Raw genomic sequence first — 7375 nt, 5'->3', positions numbered from 1 at the left:
CAAGGTTAATATGAAAACATTACCCTGTGCACCTTTAAAGAAAACAAAAAAAATCTGTTTCTTATGTGCTCATGGGGGTGTTTCTTGGCTTCATGAACGTTTTCATTAAATAAAAATGAAGTGTTTAGATCATGAATGATCCTGCTTCTATTGAGACGACAGCATGGTTCATTTAGAGTCCCAATCATCACAATCAAGTGCTCACAGCCACTATTATCCATTTGATGACAGCTTCATGCTCAGGCCACCAGAGGCCCTTTCTACACACCCACTCCTGATCCTGAAATACCTGCCCGGCAGCTTTAATTAACTGCTGCAGCACCACGCCAAGCCAGACCCAGACACCCCCCTCCCTCCCGCTCTGCACTTCCCAGCATCCTCGGCAATGCCTCCATTCCAAATGAAGCTGCGGCTCTCTGGTCACAGCATGCCAGAAAATCAGAGGAGAAAATAGACTCTAAATCACACATTCAGATGTAGCAGTGTAGGTGGAAGGTTCCTTGTACAGCCAGATCGAGCATTGAATCATTTTGTCCTCCATCTTCTCATACCACCTGTGGCTGCGCTGCGCTTTTAAAAGCTACCTGTGTTCTTGAGAACCACCTCCATCTATCCTCTTAAACAATATCTAAAAACCAAACCGGGTGGGAAGGGGCAGTCGGCTGCAGGAACATCTCCCTCCAACAAACAATAGCAACAGGGAGAAGCTGCCTGACTTAAATGTCTTTTTACTCAGTGCTTTGACGAAGTTCAAAGCGAAAACAGCATGTAATTAAGATGATGGGAAACTTGAGATGAGCAAAGCAGATTGATGGCAATAATGATGCAGCTTCTGTTACATACTGCTTCACTGTTTATCATACATTTTCCCATCTTATTTCCATAAAACTCCTATTCCTTCATTGTTTTTTGTCAAGCACTTGCTGCATTTCTTGCACAAAAGGTTTACTCTCATTTTTATCATTCGTTCTCCCATCCTGCCACCCCAAAGGAATCTTAATGTAGCTCCATGTGTGTTGGATGTACAAATACCCAACTGATTGCTCACACATTCACCATCTCAACTTCATAAGCTAATAACATATCAGTGTTGCATTTGCAGCTTGTTTCTGCTGCCCCCAAGTGGCCAAGAAATCAGTTAAAGCAGCTTTAAGGTGCACACTCAAAACAAGATAACTTCGCAGTTTCATCTGCTATCCATGGACCATGTCCTGTGGTGGCAAGTTCCAGAACAGCTACTAAACTGACCTGAGCTGAGATTGTTTTGATGAATGCATCCTCGTTTGCATGACTCAAGTGTGTGTTTGTCTGCCTCTGGTTAACTATTTTTAATCACTGCCAAGGAAGACACGGCTCTTGTCGGGAGCATGGTGAAATGTGTTTTTGTTGGTGAATCACTGCATCAGCAACTTGTCTCACAGATCAGGCTTTAATCCTGCCCCCTTCCTTTCAATCGCGTTAGAAACACTGAGCATGTGAGTGTTCTCTCGTGAATGCAGCATGTATAGGGGGGGATTTCTGTTCGTCGATTAATCACACTTCCTCTCCACTTGTGCTATCGTCACCGAGGCTGGAGCTGGGCCCGTGCAGCAGGGGGTGAACCTACACTGAACGCAGGCGCACACACACACACACACACACACACACACACACACACACACACACACACACACACACACACACACACACACACAAGAGATTGGTGGAGTTTCACAGCATCTGAGGTGGATGCTACCTTCTCCTTTCAGTATCTTTTTTTTTTCAACCTCGTCCCCCAAATCCCGTCAGAGCGTGTCTGCATCCTGGCCTACCATTGGCTCGCCTCTTCCCACGTCCCCCCCATATGAAGTTGGAAATCAAAAACATAACAACTCCGATGTCACCTCAGGACAACTGGCGTTATTTCTGGTGAAGAAATGCTCAGTGTGTTTGTGTGCACGTGTGGCGGGGGCGGTTGGTGCGATTGAGAGGCGGCGGAGGAGGAGAGTGCGTACATATACATACATAGGCGTGTGTGTCTACGTGCCCTTATGTGCGTGCTTGAACGGGGTCCAGCTCCAAGGCACTTGTTCCTCTGTAGGGTGCTGTGATGTCATCCTCCCACCTCTCCACTGTGTTTTCACACCAGCGTGAGTCACAGCGCTCCAGCTCTCTTCATGGGGAGGTGTGTATGTGTGCATGCACAGCCAAAAGGGAGGTATTTTAAAGTTGAATTCTGTCTATGCCTCTGCCTTTTCAAACACATCTTAAAAGAGTTCTCTCTAAGTTCCTGTACTCTACAAAGGGAGGCTGGGATTGCAAGGATCATAGTGCAGCGCAGCTTTTGACAGGCAGCTCCAATGTTAATCCTCTGAGAAGCCACCTGCCCCTTTACCACATGCAGAGATGGAGAACAATATACAATATATTCATCTCCAGCAGTCTTTTAATAAGTAGTACATATCTCAGATGGAGTTTGCATGGAGCACGAAAAATGATAACCCAAATTCTCATGGGACACACCTGTGTAGGTCCCTGTAGCTGATGAAAAAGTGAACATGTGAAGAACTGGGGAGAAAGATTTCAAAACCTTTTACTTCTGCAAAGTTGCTTTGGCTGCATTGGAAAAAATCCAGCTATACATTCATTTTGCTTTAATTTCCATCTTTTACACAATAGATTCACTGGCATATGGTTGAAGCTACACCCATAAGGTATACAGCAGGTAAATATTTGATGATTAGCCCTTCCTTTGTCATGTCTTTGTTTGTTTTAGCAACTGGTATTCAGCTTTGGTGGACAGGACCTCAAATACCGCTGATTGCATAGGGCTTGTGATGAAGTGGTTTATTTGTCTAGCTCTAACGGCTTCAAACCAAGCACGTTTGAACCATATGCCACAGGCTACAGGCTCCAACACATGCACCAGTAAGACTAGAACATCCGTAGCTGTTATGATAATATGTCACCTCCAACCAATCAGCCATCGTCTGAAATGTTTATCCTGTTCAAGGTCATGGCATCAACATGATTAACACGATCAGTTTCAATCGGAAACATTTAACTGACAGTGAAAGAATAATCCTCATGGGACTTTTTCAGTCAGACTTATGAACTATCTCAATATCTGCAGGGTGGATCAGCACAGTGCAGACATCCAGGGGATGATTCCTAACAACTTTTGTGATCCGCTGGCTTTTACTTTAGTTTATGACAAAATACCTAAATAATAATAATAATAATAATAATAATAATAATAATAATAATAATAATAATAACCATAATCATAATAATAATAATAATAATCATAATAATAATAAGAAGAAGAAGAAGAAGAAGAAGAAGAAGAATTTCCAGTAACCCCAGCTGTACTTTGTGTGTGATGCTATTTAGCAAGTGTTAGCATACTATCACTAGCATGATAAACAATACCAGCAAAACATTAGCATATTAACACTGTTACTGTGAGTATCGCAGCATGCTTGTAGAATCATACATGGCCAGAGGTACTTAGAGTAGCCAGAGTACACCAGTGAATGGCTTTAATGACAATTATCTTCAATAATGCTGAAAGGTCAATAAATTAAGCCAACACTGAAGTTGGCATTTAGCTCAAAGTACAGCTGCACCTCAGTGCAGCCTCACAGAGGTGGGAGCACTGCTTCAGAGTCTGACTTCAGTGTTATCTTTGTGTGTGTGTGTGTGTTTCAGGTGCAGCCTGTGCATTTGATGTTCACATGCTTTAGGCATGTATGTGACATAAAGTGTCCACTGTGCCCAAAATGTCCCAGTCTCTGACAACATGGGAGTAGTCCATCTCTGAGCATGTGCAAGTAGCGACTGAACTGAACATCATGAGCTGCTGTTTTCCTCCTGTCAGTCCTGAAACATCTGCCAATCAGCAGAGCAAATAACTCAGTTTACCCTCACAATAACAATATGCAACAAAACACTAATTGCACACACACACACACTCCAATCAAGACACAGTGGTCTCCACTTATGAATAACAAGCGCATCAAATTCTGTCTATTTTCAGAGCACACTGTCTGCATAATGCCCCTTAGTAAAGGAGACAAAAGAGCCAGTGTATGTGAAAACTACTTGTCGCCTTTCTTCATGTCAATCTCTATTAGTGTAGGAGTGCCGCTTGAGTGGAACTTTGTGAATGGGGCCCATTCTTTTCATTCCCCTGCTTCCAGGGGCAACACAGCCAGGAATTCCACTGCTCTCCCTCTCCGGGTTACTGCGGTCATGTATCCTGGAGGTGGTCGCCCCATGTCTGACTTGACATCTTAATGTATCTCAGACAGAATGTAATAGTGAGCGCCTGCAGAGTGGCCATCAGATATATGACATCACCTTTGATGCTGTGATTTAAGGAATATGAAAGACGAGGAGCTTCAAAAACATCCATCCATCCATCCATCCATCCATCCATCCATCCATCCATCCATTTTCTATGCCGCTTATCCCTTTCGGGGTTGCGGGGGGTGCTGGAGCTTCAAAAACAACCTTTCTAATTAAGATTTTGTCTGTCCTCACGGATTAGTCTATCACACCACCAAGAGAGGACATCAGTGGAGATACAGGCCAAAATGCTGCAAGTGCAAAGGAAGGCACATAAAATAATCTGAGGCATCCATAGCTAACAAGTAAGACCTGCAACACTATCTTTGGTTTTGTACCAATTTCATGCTACAAACCAAATTTGAGCATATTTTAAGTATGTGGTGTGCACATGTTGGAAAAGCGACAAGTATATGCAAGTGGACATCAGTAAAAAACCACTTCTTTAATTTATTTAAACAAGGGGGCCACTGAGGGCGAGCTCTCTTTTCACAATGACTCCCTGATAGCCTCACATAAAATGCATCTAAAACTTAAAGTACACATTAAGTAATAAAAACCACATTACAACACACAAAAAGCAGCAGAGGTACACAAAAGACACACCAACAAGTTTCATGACAAACAAGCCAAGGACAACGACATGAGAGATAAAAATCAATTCAAGGTGAGGTTTGAGTGTGCTGTTGACATGCACTGTTGGCCCACAATGCATTGCAGGAAGTACTCACAGTTGCATGACACAAAAGCACATTAGTGAAAGCTTTCTGAAGACTAAACAATTAAATAAACAACTATTAAAAAAGTATTTTATGCTGTTATTTTGAATTCCAACTGTAAAAATGGTATACAAAGACAATTAAAGCAACCACTGTAGACATGTAGCATGGAATTGGGACACACTCATTAATTTATTGTGTACGAACAGAACAAACACGAATGCATACAATTAGTCTCTAGTACTGTATATAATTAGTATGTAGTATGTAACTGGGACACCGTGTTTGGCTTCATAAGACCTGCATTCCAGTTCCAAGCTACATACAAACAGTAACCATGTTTTGTTTTTACAGCTGTGAACAACACACAGAAAAAGTGACACAATTTTGGATGGACACTCGTGTCCCATAATGCACTGCACAACGGGAACGGAGCCTAGTTTGTTTTCTATTGTAAAATCCTCAAATGTGGAGTTGCACTTTGCTTTATCTCTATCGTTTTTTTCTACCATTTCCTGATAGTCAAAAACAGTTAAATACAGGGCTGTGCTGTGCACAAACTGCCCAGAATAACATTATGAATACTGTTTCTTGTCAGTGTTATTGGATCTGTACCTGACATCGCTGGGTTGAGGTTTTTTCCTCTTAACAGTCTTGCAGTTTTGGTTTTGCACTCAGGGAAAATGAGCTGGAAAGTGAGATTTGAGAGCAAGAAATGTCAGCAGCTGGTAAAGTGTTTGTTGCATCACCGACACACACACACACACACACACACACACACACACACACACACACACACACACACACACACACACACACACACACACAGAGTCATGTTGATATCTCTGCAGAGGACATTACATTCATTTCTGGAGACTTACCCAAACCAAAATCATGACCACTACTTGCCTAAGCCCAAATCTTCACCCTAAAATTTAATGATTTACATTATGGGGACTTGTGTTTTTCCCTCATAAGGAAGGCAAGTCCCACAATGTGACTGTGTAAACAGATTTTAGTGCCGATATGAGTAATACATGACTGCACACACACACACACACACACACACACACACACACACACACACACACACACACACACACACACACACACACACACACACACACACACACACACACACACACACACTCAGGATCCCCTGCATCAGGAGTCATTGTTTTGAGAGGCTGCACAGTCTGCCTCTGAGCCATTCATCTTTTAATCTAATAATGTAGTTACAGTGGTTAAGGGACTTTAGAAAGATCCTGTTACATTGCTCTCATGCTAAATAAAACTGATTAAAGACACAGGACCCTTCTCCGGCAGTATAAACCTCATAATTCCACCACTAGATGAATTAAGTGCTCTCAAGTTATGACTGTTTTCTGCCGCCCAAGTCACTGATGCCTCGCTATTTTATTGGCATAATAAACAGCAAAGTTTTGCCGTTAGTTATTGTTGGCGATGTGGCTGTTCTGTGCTTTAATCCATGCTGAATTTCATTTTGTGGCTAACCCAATTAGACCACTTCAGCTAATCCTGGGGGAGCAGTTTTTCACCAGAGAACAATACAAACCGCCCACACAAATATCCGCCCCATGACAGAATGGGGTGGGTAGTGTTAGGACCCACAGAGCTACAGGAATAGAGAGGTTTTAATGACGGTAATCTCTTTTCCTTTGTCTTTATTAGATTGTTATGCAACCCTGGATGACATTTTAGAATAATGGATGCATAGATGGAAAGGGGGAATAAAAGGAAGGCAGAGGTAAATGTGGAGAGAATCAGTAAATGAAGATGAGACTACGAACTTCTGTCTCCAGAACCAGAATGAATAATTATTGAGAGGGAAAGACAGACAGAGGACAGAGAATACAGAGAACAAGAATCTATTCACAGGTGATTGTGTAGGAGAGAGCGATGAATTCCTGAGACTCCCATACAATTCACCCACTCCTTATGCTGGTACCTGCTGAGCTGCTTTAATTAGTGTGCTCTTTCTCTTATCTAATTAAAATTTTATGCTGAAATAATTAATGTATGTGAGGAAAGCAACGCTTGGCTTACAGCATTTAAGCTATGGCCAGTCTGATTGTACATTAAGACTTGAAAATTAAAATTTTACTTTCAAAATCATCTGGCACATAGGAGGATCTGACATGCTCTATATTTATGCCATGATGAAAAAGCTGTGGCAATGGAAAACATAGTTTACTCTGAACAGGTTTTAATAAAGGAGCACGGGTTGTGATCTCAGGGAGGCTCAGATGCCATTACAGATGAACTTTTCCTTAGGTCAACAAACAAACAGTCGTGAAAATATGAGG

Source organism: Chaetodon trifascialis, chromosome 19 (genome assembly GCF_039877785.1).
Source record: "Chaetodon trifascialis isolate fChaTrf1 chromosome 19, fChaTrf1.hap1, whole genome shotgun sequence".
NCBI lineage: Eukaryota > Metazoa > Chordata > Actinopteri > Chaetodontiformes > Chaetodontidae > Chaetodon > Chaetodon trifascialis.
This window is presented reverse-complemented; position numbering follows the sequence as displayed.